The sequence below is a fragment of the Emydura macquarii genome, unplaced genomic scaffold (assembly GCF_026122565.2).
Source record: "Emydura macquarii macquarii isolate MOO-44397 ecotype Brisbane River unplaced genomic scaffold, CSIRO-AGI_Emac_v2 contig_1551, whole genome shotgun sequence".
Lineage (NCBI taxonomy): Eukaryota > Metazoa > Chordata > Testudines > Chelidae > Emydura > Emydura macquarii.
In genome coordinates this window covers 17,350,937-17,370,896 of record NW_027131688.1, presented here as the reverse complement: position 1 = coordinate 17,370,896, position 19,960 = coordinate 17,350,937, and the positions used below count along the sequence as shown (strand labels likewise).

At 41.8% G+C, this 19,960-nt stretch overlaps 1 protein-coding gene and 1 long non-coding RNA gene across 2 annotated transcripts in view; one reads left to right on the top strand and one right to left on the bottom strand.

The window, feature by feature from the left end:
* AHNAK2 (AHNAK nucleoprotein 2) overlaps positions 1-3,091 on the bottom strand; it is a 64,272-nt gene extending 61,181 nt beyond the window's left edge. Inside the window, 1 exon segment of the mRNA XM_067554954.1 lies at positions 2,990-3,091. The gene's annotated coding sequence lies outside the window, so the exon portion shown is untranslated.
* Positions 3,092-17,601: 14,510 nt separating this feature from the next.
* LOC137157724 (uncharacterized) lies at positions 17,602-18,853 on the top strand. Its single transcript, XR_010921213.1, has 2 exons — positions 17,602-17,719; positions 18,397-18,853. It is a non-coding gene; the product is annotated as an uncharacterized lncRNA (long non-coding RNA).
* Positions 18,854-19,960: the final 1,107 nt, after the last annotated feature.

Below are 19,960 nucleotides of genomic sequence, written 5' to 3'. Positions count from 1 at the left end.
TGGGAGCTACAGGTAGGAGGGAGCAGGGAGTGGGATGGGCCGCTGTTGTTGGGCAGCCTCGATAGGAAAGGAAAGCTGGCGCTAGGACCCAGAAAGGAAGCAAAGCGTGGGAGCTCCAATTTTACTGCCTGCCTCAGAGGCTTGGGCCTGTCTGTGCTAAGGAGCCACCCCACCCCTGCTTGTACGGAAGGTCCGGTCCCCTAGGCAGAGCTATTCATGGCTGTAGTGAGAGTATTTCTTGGTGAAAGGTTGCAGCATTATGGAGCCATTGTTTAAATGACCCTGTACGGTAAGGTTGGTTTGGCAGCCTTAGGCCCATCCGCATGCTAGGTTGTTCTTCCTGAGGGTGACAGTCCTGACTTTTCCAAAGCACATTTTGCTGACTATATATCATGGATTGGTTGCGTGATAGCACCCAGAAATAGCTACCGACATATGATATATTGTATGTTAGTTTCCCACCTTTAAAATGCTCCAATTTATTCCCTGACTGATTATTTAGTAATTATCATGCGAAACATCTCAGGAACTCCTTATTTCAGCTCCTTAGTGTTTTATGATTCTACAGTACAACAGAAACACTTCCCCCCCTCCCCCCCCAAAAGCCGAAAAATTCAAGAACAAAAGTTTTGGTGATTCTTTAAAGACTCAAACCAGGAAGAATAAATTCTTATTCCTTTGGGAAGAGCAGAGTACTTCTCATCATTAAAGGACAGATTTTGCCGCCCTTATTTACATTGAGTAATATCTTATTTCTCACTTGCTGCTTTATAAACAATGGCACCTCTTACTTCGTGAAGCACTGACCATATATTATAGACAGACTGGTGGATTTCCTTGCAGTGATGAGCTCCAGGTGAATAAAGTGAAAAGTGAATAAAGCCAAAAGTGAATAAAGGCATGTTGGCCTCATTGTTGGGGATTCAGATTGATCTCCCAAGATGATTAATAACCTAAAATATTCACTGTCTCCAAACCCCTGGAGAATCAACACTAGCAAACCTTACCAACACCCCTTCTAATTGAAAGACCTTGACATCTTTCATATTAAAAACAGCTGTACGGTGGATTGGAATTTAGCCAACTTCAGTGAATTACTTTTAAGTACAGAGTAAACAGTCAAACCAACTTTACTTTAAGATTTACACAAACCATGTAACCCAATTGTTGAATTCACTTTACGAGACTGCCACACCAAAAATAATAAAATGACGAGATCAAAGAAAGTTTGTTTATGCTATTTCAGCTTAAAAGCTACTTTATCCAACAGAAAAGCTAATGCTGGTGTAGAATTTGTGAACACTGTAGCAGGACTAGTGCCATTTTATAGTTTAACTTTTAAGATTATTGAAAATAAATGTTACAAACTCGCTTATTAATTTAAAAAGAAAAAAATAATTCAGCAACCCAATAAAAAGTCCTGAGACAGGATGCAATTTATGGTGCTGATTAAACTCCTAAAACACTATACATACAACAAGTATATTAGGATAAAGCTTTGGGGGGAAAATTGCTTTGGGGCTGTGAATAATTGATATCCAGTTATTCTTTAGTATAACAACCTGTACAAGAAAAGCAATAATTACAGTTATGATGCCAACCATCTATGCACGATGGATAATAATAATCAGATAACTGTTGGAGAAGTCACTTAATAGAATTAAATCTTCAGTTTCTTATTTCGCAAATGATCCAGAAGAACTGTTACTTCTGTGGTACAGTCCCATGCATTTGGTGTTTTCTAATTTGAATAATGTTATCTCTTTTCTACCAAAGACTTAAAAACTGTTATCTATTTCTCATGCTTTCTACAGGTTGCTACCAATGCAGTGCAGGAGCCCCACTTCAAATCACCTGGCATTGAATTTAGCATTATGTTCAGCTGATCAAAGATCTTTAAGGTGCACAGTAATTGTGTTGATGGAACTAGATAAGAGCCTAGATAGGTAGACAGACAGATCTTAGCCAGGTTTTATCATCAGGTTTGCTGGAGCAATCTCCCATAGGAAAGATATGTGAGATCCCATTTGTGCCTGCCAGATTGTGCATCTCTGTCTTTAAAAAAGCTTTAAAAGCTTTGAGGTTGATTCTAGTCTCACATACACCAACATACTGGGTTCTTAGTGCCATGCACTTATATTATGATGCTATATATATATTGTAAATGGTATTTATAGATATACAGTACACACACACACAGTATTCCTCTTGTGAGAGCAAATTTTGTACTGTAAAATACAACTATGCATGCAGTGGAAAACAAACATATAGGAGAATCATCATCATAAGACAACTTCACTTGTAAGCAAATTGCACATTGTGATGCATTGAAACAACAAGGGACTAGGGATTTTAATTTAGTATAAACAGTTTCACTATGTCCTAGTTCACTATGAGGGGGTTTCACTGTATATAGAGGGGGAGGAGGAAAAGAAATGGGACTGAAATAGACATGTTGGACGGTAAGATGCGTGCAGGACTCAAAACTGAATGTGTACTGAAGGCTTTTTTGATCCATATGCATGAGTACGAAGTCTGTGGGAATCAAGAAATGAGATCAGAACATTCTCAATCCTGTTGTGAGATGTACATGAGATGTGGAAGCATTTAACTCTGCTTGCAACAATGTGTAACAATGTTTCTCCAAATGGAAGAACTAGACAGAAATGTACAGGAGATGTGGAAGCATTTAAGTCTGCATGCAGCCTCATGTGTCATACTTGGGTGCACCTTATTTTAAGTCTTGGCTATTTTCCTTCCTCAGCATCGCCAGATTGTCTGATGCTCTGTATATGTGCATGTCTGTGTATGTTTCACTCATCAAGTGAGTAGCTGATAGCATGGCACCTTTATAATCTGACTGTCATTATATCAAAACACACACAGAGCTACAATTCTAACTTAAGATCCCTTTCATTTATTGCAAACTTGTGCAAACTGCATCATCGAAAGAGAGAAAGAGAGGAGAGGGATGTTTAAACACACTTACCAAAAATAACTGAAGTTCTCAAAAGTTGCCCTGAAGTTGAAATAGCCCAGAACACCAATCCAGAGCCTGCCCTCAATGTCTGGCTCTTTCTCCCTCTCTCTCTCTCTCTATACTGCTTTTGGAATAAGGGCTGTGCAGAAATTCAGCAAAACAATTTTCCTTCTATGTAGACTGGGGCGTTTCTCTCCAGTCAGAAAGGGAGCGGCTGAGCCCCCGGGAGGCTTGTTGCTATATCCCAAGCCAAAGAGTGCAGTCGCAGATTACACAGCCTGTGAAATTCAATACCCGCTGTACTGAAGCAACAGCTGTAATGCTTCATTTAGGGCAAGACTGAGAGACTCTGCGCTTGTTCCTTGCTAGGAACTCACACTGGGATGTAGAAGGAGAGTGGGTTTCAATACATGCTCTGTCTTTGTACCACTGTGAGCCTACGACTGCAAGCACTTGTATGCATACATGGTGGAGAGACAGTGCAACTTCCTTGTGACTGAAAACACATCGGGTATGAGAGAGAAAGCAAACCATACATCTCTTTTCCTGGGATTCATTCCCAGACTTGCCTTGAGGCGTTACTGCGTCATTAACAATATATATATATATGCACTGGATATAGCTTTGCACACTAGCACAATTCAAATACACATTTCAAGACTTGCTTCAGTGTCTTCTTCAAATTCCTTTGTTTTTCTTTTATTGTCAACAGCTTATTACATTGAAACTAACAGAGCTGTCTGCACCATTTGCTTACCCCACTTATGTGGTAGTGTGACTTTAAGCTAGGGAGTGCCAATGTGTTCTCTCCGCTGCCTTGGCAATGTGTCATAAATGAGGAAAGTTACTTAGTATTGGCGAAAACTGGTGTGCTCAGGATCAGAGTTCCTCCTCTCTCCTCCTGTTTTCTAACACCCCCCTCTCCCCCCAACCCCACCAAGAGAAGCCTTTGATAACACAACAGCAACTATTATACTTCCAGAAATCAGGGCACAGGAAATGTCATGCGTCCTTGTTTGTTTCATCCAAAGATTTGTACTAATTTTTGCATTCTCTAAAGCATGTCGGGGCCCAGGGGGTTCTGCAAAATGCAAACTGGAAACAAAGAGAGTTGGAAGTGTCCCACAGTGTATCCAGCTACTTTGCCAACACACCAGAGCAGAACAGGAACAGGTGAAAAATATGCTAGTGAGGGGGGAAATGACTGTATTTGCAAGGTCAATTACTTTCATGTCAGGGCAGATGTTGTATAGGTGGGTATTTTTATAGCTTTAAAGATATTTAAACATGCTGAATTCTAAATAAATTCAGATCCAAAGAATATCAAACATAGGGGTGCATATGGTTGTCTAATTTGCATGCACAATTACTGCATTTCCATGTGGGAAACAGGTATTTGCTCATGAAAATCAGATGCATAATTGTGCATCATTTTGTGCATGCAACAACATACGCTTTATGAAAATCAGGTGCTAAATAGTGAAATGTGCACAGGATAAAACCAATTATGTTATTTATATAACGCCATAAACGTATGTGGCACTTTACAAATCAAAAAAAGTCAGCAGGCCAGATTGTTAAAGGTATGTTTGCACCCAGAGTCCCTGTCCTAACAAATTTACCATTTAAACCAAGACAGAAGGTGCAGGAAGCAAACGCAAGAAGAGTTTAAGGGAGGGGAGGACCAGGGTAAGGTTATGTGGAGGCTTGGGCAAGCAATGCACCTGTCAGTTATACTTGACATTACATGGGGTATGTGACTATGAATCATAGAATCATAGATTAGGTTGGAAGGGACCTCAGGAAGTCATTTAATCCAACTCCCTGCTCAAAGCAGGACCAATCCCAACAAAATCACCCCAGGAGGGCTTTGTCAAGCCGGGCCTTAAAAACCTCTAAAGATGGAGATTCCACCACCTCCATTTCAGTGCTTCACCACATTCCTAGTGAAAAAGTTTTTCTAATATCCAACTTAGACCTCCCCTACTACAATTTGAAACCATTGTTCCTAGTTCTGTCATCTGAGAACAGCCTAGCTCCCTCCTCCCTGGAACCCCCCTTCAGGTAGTTAAAAGCTGCTATCAAATCTCTCCTCATTCTTTTCATCCGAAGACTAAACAAGCCTTGTTCCCTCAGCCTCTCCTCATAAGTCATGTGCTCCAGCCCCCTAATCATTTTGTTGCCCTTCACTGGACTCTTTCCAATTTGTCCACGTCCTTTCTGTAGTGGGGGGCCCAAAACTGGACACAGTACTCCAAATGAGGCCTCACCATTGCTGAAACTATGGTTTATAAGCCTCCCTAAAGTAATGTTTTTTATATGAGACCCGCAGTACAGAGGTGGCATGAAGATGGTCTCAGACAGCAGGGGGAAAAGAGCATGGGCCCAAATCCTCAAATGTATTAATAGATTCCAGGGCCAGAAGGGACCATTGTGATCATATAGTCTGACCTCCTGTCTAACACAGGCTAGAGAACTTCCCCAGAATAATTCCTAGAGCAGATCTTTTAGAAAAACATCCAACTGTAATTTAAAAATGGTCAGTGATGGAGAATCCACCATCACCCTTGGTAAATTGTTCCAATGGTTAATTACTCTCACTGTTAAAAATTTACACTGAATTTCCTGTCTGAATTTGTCTAGCTTCAATTTTCAGCCATTGGATCCTCTTATACCTTTCTTTGCTAGACAGGCGAGCCCATTATTACATATTTGTTCCCTATGTAAGCACTTACAGACTGTAATCAAGTCACCCCTTAACTTTCTGTTTCCTAAGGTAAGTAGGTTGAGCCCCTTGAGTTTGTCAGTATAAGGCATGTTTTCTAATCCTTTAATCATTCACATGGCTCTTCTCTAAACCCTGTCCAATGTATCACCATCCTTCTTGAATTGTGGGCCCCAGAACTGGGCACAGTATTCCACCAGCAGTTGCACCAGTGCCAAATACAGAGGTAAAATAAGTTCTTTACTGCTACAAGAGCGAGATTCCCCTGTTTATGCAGCCCAGGATCACATTAGCTCTTTTGGCTACAGTGTCACACTGGAAGGTCATATTCAGCTGATAATCTACCACCACCTCCAAATCTTTTTTCAGAGTCACTCCTTCCCACGATAGAGGCCCCATCATGTAAGCGTGGCCTACATCATTCGTCCCAGATGTATGTATTCACATGTAGCTGTATTAAAACACATGTTCTTTGCTTGCACCCAGTTTACCAAGCGATCCAGATTTGAATCAGTATTTAGGCGCCTAACTCCTATTGAAATCAATGAGAGTTAGGCACTCAATACCTTTGTGAATCTGGACAACATACATTTGGAGAGGTGCAGTAAGCACAAGTAACAGGCACAAACTCTGGAAGATGAGACATGGAGCAAGGACTCTTTAATAGCTAACAAGTTTCTTTCCTCACCACACCCAAACCCCATAGGAAAAGCATTTGTACGGTGTCACGGGCCCAGCCCAACTGTCACAGACATGTCCTTTTGTCTGGCTACCACGCATCCGGCTTATCGCATTGGTGGGTGAATCAAATTGTGTGGTTACTTGTTGGTATCGCAGGCTGAACTGGGCATGGCATTCCGTGGCACTCACTGTTTGAAATATGAAAATATAAGCTGTGGTGCAGCCTTTCTGACTAGTCTGTCAGGAGTGTGTTTAGCAAGTGACAGATTTCTCACACCAGACATACAAAACTAAAAACCGCACACTGACTGCACTGAAGACGTCAAAGGTGGCTCAGCTGGATTCAGCCGTTTGACTCCTATCTCTGGAGCAAGCAATCCCATGTTGCCTCTTTTTGACCTGAGTAGCTAGTCACATTTCCGGGCCCTGGGGCTGTTCTAGGTGTGAGTAAAAATTGACGGAGACTAGAACGTTCTTTGATGCGATCAAGTTTATTTACAAGGAATATACAAAGTCCTGCTTTGCTGAATGCAGGAGGAATCAAGAGCAAAAGGAGCCACTTCTTCACTTACAGCCCCAAGCTTCATTAGCTGACGTCCAGCTCAGAAGTTCTTTCTCTAGCTTTTCCCAGGGTCACACTGTGCTGACAGGTGCTGCTTCTCTGTCTCTGTCTCTCTCTCTCTCACACACACATACACATACCAGTGGAACCCTCTGCCCTCATGCTGCTGGTTTCTGGGGACTCTATTAAGTCTTATTTTAGGTGTGGCCCCTTAACAGACTCTTACAACTATCTTAAATGAAGGGTGTGTTCCCACGTGAGTTTAAATGTGGTTTTAACTCCACCCCATCAAGGCTTAACCCAGCTCATCACTCACGCATGTTCACAGTATTTCAGCAAGGCCCTGACTGCTTTTGTGTAAGCAGCTGTGTGCTTGATTGCCCATTGAGCAGTCTGTCCAAACAGCCTTTGCTAAATATTTGGGTGCGGTGGAGATGGCAGATTTTCTACTGCACTCAAGGAAAGAGACTGACAGCTCTGTTGACAGAAGCAAGCTGCTTCCTCCAAACACACATGAGCGTGGAAGGAATGAGCATGTTCTATAGGACGGGCATGTGGGACTATACGTTCCTCAGTTAGTATCTTCTATAGGGTTCCCTCCTTTCTATTGCTGGCAACTGGACCGTCCCCACCCCCCCTTTGAGCTCTGCCCCCTTTGCCACCTCTTCCCCAGGCCCTGCCACCTTCTCTGCCTTTTCCCCAGGCCACACCCCCTTCTTGTCTCTTCCCCCAATGCCCCACCTCTGTTGCTCACTCCTCTACCCTCCTCCCCCTGTCGCTCCCTGGATCGTCTCCCTAACCCCTCACCCCAGCTGAGCTCCCTCTGCTCCAGTGCTGGGAAGGCAGCTGCTGTAGCCTGACAAGGAGACAGTCTGCCTGCAGGTAGGAGGTAGCTGCAGTCAAGCAGGAGTTGGTGCGGGTTAATGATCCAGTGCCTCTCCCCGCCCCGCAGTAACCAGATTTTTGGTCAGTACAACTGACCAGACACCGCCAGGTCTCCTTTTCGACTGGACTTTCCAGTCGAAAACCAGGCACCTGGCAACCTTAAATGGCATTTGGACGCAGAAGCCAAAAACCGGACTGTCTGGGTAACATCCAGACAGGTGGCAACCCTCTTGTTTCCAGCTTGACTTCAGCGTTGAACAGATGAGCCATCGCTGCTACACTGGTGTAAACCCAATACTTCAACTAATTTATTGCAGAGTTATAGGGGGGGTAGTAGACAGCATAATCCTGCCTGTAGCCAATCTATATTGCATTGTATTGGTACTGAACCATTTTATATCGTCTCAAATATATATATATATACAGCGTATGAGCATTAAGAAAAAGAGACTTCAGGTGATAGAGCAGCACAGGTTTATGTAATCAATAACTTCCATTCTGAGTCATGATTACACCAAGTTGGTCACAACTAATCCCCTTAATGATTCTATAGAAGCGGCCTATTCTTCTGGGTTTACTCTGTTCAACTACTCTAATCTAGGGGTGGAGTCTAGATAATGCTTTAAAAATGTCTCTCTAATTTGGAGACATCTGTCAAGAAAATGTAAAGAGAAACTCTTTGCAGTGTGCTGAGGGAATGGTGAAAGTTCCTGGCTCCTGCATTTACATGCCAGTAAGATTTGTTACATGATCTGATCTTTCCTTTCCTCTTTCTCCACCCCACCTCCAACAGCACTTCCCTTCCTGGCTAGCTAGTACAGATTTGTTGTCTTCACTAAGGTCCCATGGAGTGACTGCAAAAGAATGACATGAACTTTCTGTCTGTAACTTTCATTATAATGCCACTCCCTGGACCCATAACGGGCTGACCAGGTGTCAGTTGAGTGCAACTTCCCTGGTGTCCATGGATTTATATATTCTCCAATAATCTTTTTGTAAATAAATACATAAATAGAAATAATAATTAATAATAAAATAACCTTGCAGATATTGGCAAAAAAAATTAAAACAAAGAGTTTGCAGAGATGATAACAAAACACATCACATCCCAAATGTAAGTACACATCATTTCATGTGATGCATGTGAATGTTTGATGATTCATTCTTTTCCGAATTGTGGACATTTGGACATTTTGAGGAAAAAGATGAGAAAACTTTGAAAAACTAGATAGAGAATGTCACACTTACAGGGCTAGCAACATTTCCGTCCCTTTTCTGGTCTCTCTGAGTGCACCCCCCCCCCACCTCCCCAGGTGACAGGCCTCTTGTCTGGAGTGGAATTTCACAATTCTCCCACTTCTTAGACTAACCCTGAACTGCAGTGCGCTATGTATCAGCCGTGCTTACCCAGCTGGGCTGAGGTTTATTCCTTTGGAAGTCTGTGACCAATATGTACAGTGATTAGACAATCAGTGTATTGTTCACTTTAACAGTAGGAACAAAAAATTAGAGAAAAAAGGATTTTCAAAAACAGTCTACACTTGCCTATTTTACCTAAAGGCTTATCAGCCCCAGATGGCAACCTAGGTAGGCCTAATGTCTTCAGACACCCCAGTCGATGCATCTATCTCAGCCTGGTTTCCTTGAACAACTTCCCCCTTTCTTGATAGAGAGCCCCTTTTTAAAATGCTAGAATCCCTTTGTTCTTCTGTGTTCCTGGGCTTTGGCTCTTCTAGACAAAATTAATCTGGTAGGCTCAGCAGAAGATTGACCAGAATCCTCAGAGCCAGTGGTTCTGCCATTATCCCTTACCAGCCCTCAAGTGTTTGCTGAGGAGTGTCTTATTTTGAGCTATTCTTTTCCTGCTTGTTTTTCTTTACAGACCCCTATTAAACTAGATCAATATACCTATACAGTAAATATTCCAAAAATCGATTCAACATAGAGTGTGCATGAATTATTACAGAGCAACTCTGCTTCTACCACAGATAGATAGGAAATCATTTAGGTAGCCTTAAAAGTTGTATGCACATTAAATATAGCGACTAATTTCAATTTCCTCAAAGCCTGCAGAATGGCTTTTGGTTTTTCTTCCTAAGTCCCATTTTCAAAATGGACTTTGTTTAAGTCTCACTGAAAGTCAATGGGATTTAGGCCCCCAAATGCATGTCAGTTTTGAAAATGGGACTTAGGAAGTCACCTAGGTGCTTTTGTAAATTTTGCCCTTGAACAAGAATGGTTCTCGTTTACTTTGCATCTTACATTAAAAAAACGTATTAATTTTAATACAAATAACCAATATACAACGTATACAACAACACATGCACTTATTGCTACAATGCTAATGTCACCATATCAGCCTGGACAATTCTCTTCATTTTGGAAATAGACAAAGGAAAACTATATTTTATTAAAACCCTTTGTTCTAAACTAAAGTAAATAGGCACACACTAGGTAGCTACCCACTCTTTCTCTGTACCTGTCTCCTTTGGAATGCTTGACAAGCCATGAATTTCATTTGTTCTATTAAAGAACTCTTGTACAAAATCAACCAGATGGCATATAATCTCACAAACCATAAGTGTTGTGTATAGCAGGTTAGATTTCAATGCTGTCTCCCTCAAGAAGTCTTAGTATTGGAGATCAAGGGCCTGATTCTGATGCTGATAAATTCAGAGTGATTCCAATGTAGTTAATGAGTATAATTCAATGACAGTGGTGGTGTCACTGAGATCAGAGCCTGGTCCTAAAACTTCTCACGTTTCCATCTTTTTCTGTGTCTCTCAAATGAGACTAAAATCTCTATCTGCTCTTTCATGATATGTCTCACCTAATCACTCATTGATCTGCCAGTGAGATAAAGCCACAGATATTCAGACCCCTGGGAAATATAAACTAACATCCAGGTGTCCACAGTACACAACTGTGTAGGATTAAAAGCTTAACTAAAACAAATACATACATAAAATACTTAAAATACATACACCTCTATCAGAAAGAGACAAAGTGGGTGAAGTGATATCTTTTATTGGGAAAACTTCAGTTGGTGACAGAGACAAACTTTCAAACCACACAGAAGTTGGTCCAACAAAAGATATTCCCCCATGCACCTTGTCTCTGTCATATCCTGGGACCAACATGGCTACAACTACACTGCATACCTGTATCATAAGACAGTCAAAAGTACAAAAAAATGTATTTTTGGTGCTAGTGGTGTTATCCTTACTAATGAGTTAAAAAAAAAAAAATGGAAACCCAGACATTCTGATTTTAAAGCAGTGTAAACAGAATGCAGGGATCAAGGGAAAAAATCACAGTCCCTTTGCTCATGGAACTGCCAGGGTTCCTTTCTTAGTGCATCCATAGAGCGCACATTGTCCCAAAATGGGCAGGGGAGAGAGAGGAGGAAGTGGGGCCATGACCTGCTGACCTCTCCACATCTGCATGTGGAACAGGCCATGCACACCAACAGATGGTATCAAATGGAATCCCCATACTTGCCTGGGAGCGTAGGGAATTCCCCCAGCGGTGATGTGATCCTCCACCGCCTTCAGTAAAGGGCTGTGACTAAATGGCATAATTTATTCCATAGTATTTTTTTCCTGTCTCCCCTACTGTTTCCACTCTCTGTCTTAATTTTTCAGACAACGTGGGTTCAGGATTTGCTGCCTGGCATCCCCATTACATTCCCATATCTGAAAGCTATCCTGGCAAGCTGAAGATGAAACCAGACTCGCACTTGGGAAGAGAAAATTGATGAGGAACTGAGGGCATCATAAGAAAAAGAATGTTCTCGTGCCTAGAAAAGATAGGCCAGAATGGGATGGCTCCCTACAAGTGCCCCTGCCTGGAGTGAGCTGAGTGGCAGCCCTCAACCCACTGAAATCAGAGTGGTGTAAGACACGGGATTTCTCTATTTTGCACAATGTCATTATCATTATCGCATTAGCTCTTTCCTTACTACAAGCTCCTGACTAGAGCTAGTGAACATTTTTGAAAGGTTGATGAAATTTCAGGGGGAAAAACAAGGAAATTTTTAAATAAATGTAAATAATTTTTTTTTCTGTTCTTTTTGACCAACTACACAGGTGCTTGAAATGTTTTGATAGTCAAGAAAAGAGTCATTTTTTAAAAAAGTTAATGAAATGTTTCTCCATGTTTTCCAACAAGCTCTGTTTTTGACCAAAAGGCTTTTTTCTATCAAATCAACAGCTCCAGGGACTTTGTCACTGGCATTCCCTGATCATATCGAAATGTAGATATCTAGGACAGGCTGAGATGCTTTTCATTTGAAAATATGTTTAATATTGTGTAACCACCTGGACCAGGGTATGAGTATTCAACAAAACAAAAATAATTCTTTAATGAATTAATCAAATTAAACAAACACATTTTTTTAATGTTGGTGGCTTAACCATGATTCTTATATCAACACTAAATGGTCTTCCAAAAGACCACTCTAGTTCAGAGGTTCCCAAACTTTTCTTATTGCGTACCCCCTTCCAGATCTACCAGCTGCCCACTGCCCCTACCCTTTTCATCACTGATACGTTGTATGTTCTTCTCAACACTACCTGTCTTTAGCCATCTGTCCATATTTCACTGTTACATATAGATATAAGTGCAACATATACAACCCAAACCCTGACTAAGTTCTGAGCTCAGATAGACTGGACAGTTGCTGGGCAAATGAAACTGAACTGTACAGTGATTGGAGGTGAGGGCTCTGTATGCAGAGTCTCTCTCTATCTGTGTTCTTGTTGGTATATCTTGAAGTAAATTAACTATCGCATTTCATATAACAAATTCCCACAGAGTTTTAAAGCTTCGTCTTAGTAGCCTATTATGAAAATGTGATAAACAAAATAATTAATAAATAAAATCCATCATTACTAAATTTCTCCCATGTGAACCCCAGAGATGTCTTGCATACCGCAGTTTGGGAACCCCTGCTTTAGTTCAAAAGTGAATGAATTCTGGGAGCTCCTGTGACCTGTGTTATGCATGAGCTTGGGCTAGATGAGCACAGTGGTCCTTTCTGGCCTTATAAGCTATGGATCTATTATTCCTTCCCTTTTTTGTTTTTATAAATCATGGAAGCTGTTGTTAGGGGGGTGTAGGAATAAGTTAAGCACCAAATTATGGGATTGAACTCACCTGGCCTTTGCAGACTTTACAAAGCACTAAATATTTTGCTTCTTGTGCAAGTAAAGATGCTGACCATGGTGCAGCTACCATCAGCTCATGTGACAAAGACTGTAACCAGGAGACCAAGTGATTCAGAACTAACCCTCCTTCATTCTTTTCCCTAAACCAAAAGAGCTCAACTAAGAAGCTAAACAGTGGGGTTTCCAGGAAATCTATAGAGGACAGCCTGAAATGAGAAAGGCAAAGGAATAACTGGGAAAGGGAGAGAAAATGATGAGATTACTCTAAGAGGAAGTCTCATCTGGACATGGCATGGCAGTGGAATGGGTGTTATAAATGCAACAAGGGTGAATTAGATTCCCCATGCGGAAAGCAAACATCAGGCCTAGGCACCACTTAAGGCCCAATCAAAATAGGGTCCTTTGTGGTGGTTCTCTGCACAGGGCTGAATTTCACCCAAAGTGACTGCTTTCTGAGACAGCTTTAGCACAGAGCCTAGCAAGGCCTTTCACTTATTACTGGATCACTAATGGTAATCATTTTGCTGTGGTGTGGGGTGATGAGTTGGCAGACTTGGCAACGGTGGCCAGAAAGGGACTAGCCCCTGAGTGAAGAGGGGCTCCAGAAAGTGAGAGAAATGAAAGGAGCAACTTCTAATTGAGAACAGCTTAACACAGCTCCTTCTTGCTTGTCCAGGTTCACCCTGTAAAAGGGCTGCCTACAGACCTTGACGGGTGGGCCTAGTTTGAGTCTTCCTTACAGTAATGTATAGCGTGGACACACACAGAGCCCATGCACTAGATGAGGTATTTCACTGATTGACTGTTAGCTGGTGGGAGACACAAAAGCAGATACAGAACAGAAAAGAGGGTCTGAGGATCAGCTGCTGCCAGTTTTATATCCCATGCATTTTAGGTGTGTGTGAACACTGGACTAATAGGGTGGAAAGATTCAAGAGTTGACAATAGGACTTATTGTTCCCTTTCTGAAGTCAGCAATTCACGTAGGATTTACTGCATAATAAAATGAGCCACCTAAGCAGTGTCAGGTGTCCTTCTGTTATTCATGGAACTGGGTAGATTCGGGTGTCTGTGAAATTTACATATGACATTCACTGCTTTTGTTAATTTTCTGTGTATAGGACACCCATGGGATGTGGATATGATTTTAATTAATTAGATTTGAAGATTGTAGGTGTCTTGATTCCCTGAGAGCTGAAATTTATAATCAAATTGGGTGAAATGCACCCCAAAGCCCCATGTCCCACTTAAGCTCTCAAAATAGGACATGATTTGACATGGGCCAGCCTGGACTGAATATCACACACTGTAAATAAACTCTGCGGTGCCTCCAAGACCTCTGATGGCATGGCACTCACTTTTGGAGGAAGAAGCCAGGGTGACAGGGCCCTGTGCAAGAGAGCTCAGAGCTATACATTTCCTTGCTTTCTGGGTGTTAGTTTGATTTGTTGGTTTGACTGGACTGGCTAGAGACCATTCTGTAGGAAATAGCAGTTGCAGTCCAAATAGGAAAAACAACGAGAGTCCTGTAGCACCTTAAAGACTAACACATTTCTGTGGGCATAAGCTTTCCTGAGCATGAAGTGGAAATCACAGATAGGAGGTATATATATACATCCAAGGGTAAGAAACATAGCAATGGGGAGGGCAAGTGCTAACAGAGTCAAGATAGGATTGCTTGCTCAGCAATGGATTTGCTGATGTTGGCTTGATCCTGTGAGGTTTTAAGGCATCTTCAGTTACCAATGAAATGGATGGGCACTGATTCTCTCAGGATGTGCTCAGCACCTTGTGGGACCAGGCCCTTATGGTCGTATGTCTGCTCCCATTGAAGTCAATGAGAATTTTGTCTTTAACTTTAATGGGAGTAGGGTTGAGCCCTCTGCTCTCTCTGCCTCAGTTTCTCCATCTGAACAATAGGGATAACAATATTTATTTACCTCATTCGTGTTTTTAAAGCACTTTGAGATCCTTGGAAGGAAGATGCTATAGAAGAGTAAAATATTCTTATTGTGATTAGCATGGAATCACATCTGGTTGCTACATATATAGCCAGAAATTCTATTTTAGATGCTGCTGGCAATGAGAGTCATTTTGTACATTGTAAGTAGAAGGTTCAGGATCTGATTATGACTGGACACACAAGCCATGATTATGTGTAATAAGTTAAATGTACTGGCTATCTGCCAGAACCACAAAACGATCATAGCGTCTGTTGGATTGAATTGAATCCATGTTGTTTAAAGTGGGATGCTTATGAGTGGCACAACCTGTGTCAGATGGCATGCACCAAAAAGAGGGACTGCTCATAATTATGACATATTGAGAAATCCCCTTTCCTCAACACTTTCTCTCCCTCCAAGAAATTCTTTGTTTTGTTTCAAAATTCTTTGCAATGATGTATTTCAGTTTGTCTATTGGCCACTGCTTGTAAGTGACCTTTGAATGGACATTGTTATCCACCCTAGAACAGTCTCTTGAGCTAATAACTAATGGAACATGATTTGCTGATATAGGGCAGTGGTACACTCAGCTAATGTTTAATGATTATATATAATGCATGCTGCCATGTTGGCTTGGCTGACATTGTTCATAGACAGAAATCAATGAACCAAGAGAGAGTGACTTTATATTGTTTCCGGAAGATAGATTGAACATTTCAGAAGTATTCCAGTATAACAGCTTGATATCAGTCTCTTACACCAACTTCATGAACATGGAGTTTTATGAAAAGACCATACAGACGGGGTTGAAAGTCAAAAGCAAAGAGGAGTTCTTACTTTCAAAGGAAAGGGTCTCATAAAATGGGAGGTAGCATAACTGTGAGACATACCCTTTCTGATATACAGTGCCAGATAGCTACTGTTTTTTTATATATAATCTATTGCTTGTAGAGCTGGTTGAAGTTTTTCAAACGTTTGGGTTTTGTCAAAAACCACCTTTTTAATATCAGTATTTGAAGAGGGGAATCAATGATTTTTTCCAAATATTTTAATCAACTTCTTGCAAAAAAAATTATTATTCAAAAAATTTAGTAGTGTTTATCATTTTAAAATTTTTCTAATGTTTTACTTATTTTCAAACCAGGAAATTTTCAGATATTATGTTTATTTATTAAAAAAATCCACCATGTGCCTAAGCTGATCAATCCAAAGTTATACAATAGCACAGTGAAAAGAGGTTGGGGATTCACTTTCCTCCCTACTTTTTTTGCTTTACTGCTGTGTAAGTCTTTGATAATCATCTTAGACACATGGGGGATTTTTTTTTCTTCAAATTTAGGTATTCCTTTAAAAAAAATCAGTGTTGGAAATTTCCTGTTTCAAAACTGAAAAATTCACAATTTTTAAAAATAAAAAATACCAGTACAAATTTTGTGAATAATGTCACAACATGAAAAGTCATCCCTGTTCATAAACCAACACAACAAAAATGATTTTAAAAATTTCAGTTTTTTTTGTCACTTTTCAGTCAGCTCTAATGGCTTATTAATTTACTAAAGCCAGTGTGTACATGTGCTCCTCAGATCCTCCATCCTGCAATCAGGTACACCCGGGCAGGCCCTGACTGCTCACACAGAACCCCGTTGATTCCCGTAGGGTTTGACATGAATGCAAGGGGTCCGCCTGTGCAGAAACATGTAGGATCAGAGCTTATGCTTTTGAGAACTAGAATGACTCCGGGCATAAACACACATCAACATTCAAAAACTAACGCTTCCCATTTTGCACCATCTATAATAAGTATGATTGATCGCCTTACTCTAAAAGGTGTTGAACACCTCTTGCAAGGGTTTGGAAGATCAGACCATATGTTTCCAGAAGCAAAAATCTTGAGATATTAAATAAAATCTCCTGCATTTCCTGAAATATTCTTATAAAACTCATGGAGACATTTTTCTTTTCCTAATACTCATTTTTCTGCAATAACAAATATATGAAAGAGGAACATTTTATGATTGAAAAGAAAATCCCATGTCTTGCTTGCTGAAAGTATGCAAAACTTTAATTAGTCTGTGTTGTCAGTTTAAGAATTAATCATCTGATGCTACAGACCTTTAACTCCTAAGACTACACACAAGCATCAGGAGAAGCATATTATGGTTACAACAAAATACACATTAAGGGTACCTAAATCTACCAACATTTACCATCAAAGTCATCTGACTCAGTTTGACACATGAGTACTTAGCACCTAGTCCTGCACATGGCTGCATGTAGCCCCATCAGAATCAACAGAAGTGCATGCAGTAGTCAGTGGAACCAGGATAAACCCCCTAGTGCAGGAGAACAAAGCTACAAGAGCAGGTGCTTATTTATTCTGATGTAATAAAGATTATCCATGCAATTATTTACAGTTGTTGAATGTGCTCAGTTCTCCTTATGATACATTGGTGTCTAAAAACCTTCTTGCCTCTAACACTGTTAACACAGCTGATTGCTGTGCATCAATTACTGGCGTTCTCATTACACTAGTCTCCTTTTATTAACTCAGCTACTGCCAGCTGCTAAAATGGCAGAGGATCGCTTTTTGAAATGATCTTGTGGCAAGAAATTGCCAGGCTGGTGTCCCCATCTGCTTTCCTTGCTGAACTAAGATGTGGCTTGCTGCTGCGGATACACATTATAAGGGTATGATCTGATAAACAAGGGAAGTGTGTTCCTGCTCTACGAACTGTTTGAAGAGATTAAATTGAACACAGCTGTCATCACACAGTGGTAAGTACTCCTTTTGTTTGATACTGCACAGTGAGAGGAGATTGAGCTCTCATATACTTTGTTATATGGGACAGAAATTAAGAACAGAGCCTGTCCATCTATGCAGCAGGGCCACAGCAGAAATGTTTGTTATATAATGTACATGGGGATGTCCCGGGAATCCCCCATAGAGATCTGTAGGAAACTATCCTGTAGGTACTCTGTAATCCTCTGCTGAAGTTTCCTTGGGAGAGCTGCCTGGTTTCTTCCCCCACTGTAGGAAACTTTGCCATGTCACCCAGCAACTATTTCTGCAGGGACAAGAGCGGCACACAGGTGAGTGGCATACAGAGCCAGCCTGAAGCCACACACAGGAGATGCACCCTTGCATCCTGGGTTATCCTTAGGAGTGAGATATTGGGTTTGATTGCTATAGCAAAAGGGTACCAATATTCAGAACAGGCTTCCTAGCCACTTATAATAACCCCTTCGCAAGCCATCCTTTGTCCTTTCATGCCCATTCCCCTCTGCTTCCCTCCTCCCCACCTAAAAAACTCTCCATATTTGGGACTCACACTGACCTGTGTGCTGGCCAAGCAACAGTGAGAAATAGGTGTGTGTAACTTATCTGATTCTCGGCTGTGAGCGCACTCACAATACACTGTCTCTGTTCATTGTTTTAACTTTGCCTTCTGCAGACATGCCCTTGAGGATCCACGGCTCCACACCGGCAGAGCACCTCCAACAGATAAGGTGCAGATCCAGGAGGCATAAGGAGGATATGTTTCACAAAGTGCTGCAGTCAACAGTTGCAGCACATAGTGAAACATGAGCATGGAGGGAGACAATCAATGAGAGTCTCAGCCTGGATAGCCAGGAAAGGACACCAGGGCAAAAGCAGATGATAAAGCTCCTGGAGGGCCAGACAGAGATGCTGAAGCCCCTCAGTAACATTCCCTGAGCACATCTGTTCCAGACCGCCCCTCCAGCCACTGCAGGACTCTGGCCCATGTCCTCTCCAAACTCCTCCACCTCATTCCTCACGAGTTCCTGGTCCCTCACAGTACCCCGTGCACTCCACGCCTAGGGACTTGTTTCCCAACGAAAGCTGGAGTTACACCCAGCTGTGAGAGACCTAACCATGAGAGTGTTCTTCTTTGTCACGTCCCCTGGCTGACCAAAAGTTTGTGTTTGATCCAGTTATTAAACTTGAGTCTTTGAATTAAATGAGTCTTATTTGTGAAATACATACATACCTACATTGCTAACATTGAAACACGGTGTCTATAGCTAGGAGTATTTGCTCCTTGCAACTAACGTTCAGGAAACAAGCACTACAGGGGCAATTCAAGGCAAGTAAACACGGCCTGGACCAATGGATCACACAAAGACACATTGCTGGGAATCATTGTCACAATGCTCCTTCAAAGCCTCCATGATTCAAATAGCCCCCTGCTGCGCCCCTCTAATGCCTTGTATCTGGCTGCTCAAAATCACTACCCCTGGGGAATCTTTTCCCCCTTCGATTTGCAAATATTATGGAGAATGCAGCAGGCCGCAATGAACAGGAGAATATTTTCTTCACTGAGGTCTAACAGGCTAAAAAGACAGCGCTAGCGCCCTTTTAATCGCCCAAAGGCACATTCAACAGTCATTCAGCACCTGCTGAGCCTGTTGTTGAAGCTCTCCTTGTTGATGTCCAGGTTCGTGGTGTAAGGTTTTATGAACCATGGGAGCAAGGGGTAGGTGGGTTCTCCCAGCATCACTATAGGCATTTCCAGATTCCCCATTGGAATGTTCTGGTGTGGAAAGAAAGTCCCAACATGCAGCTTTCGATACAGGCCAATATTCCGAAAGATGCATGCATCATGCGTCTTCCCTGACTACCCTGCACTGAAGTCTGTGAAACAGCCCCAGTGATCCACCAACACCTGCAAGACCATGGGGAGGTAGCACTTTCGCTTGATGTACTCCGTTGCAAGGTGGTCGCGGACCAGAATTGGGATATGTGTTCCATTTATCACCCTGCTGCAGTTAGGAAATCCCATTGCCTCAAAGCCATCAATTATTTCCTGCACATTACCAAGAATCGCAGTCCAGGAGGCGATTAATGGGCCTTTACACTTGCATCACGGCAACAGCCACAGTGAACTTTCCAACTCCAAATTGATTCACTACCGACGGTAGCAGCCTGGAGTTGCCAGCTTCCTCACGGCAATCACCACCTGCTTTTCCATCGTGAGGGCAGCTCTCATTCTGGTG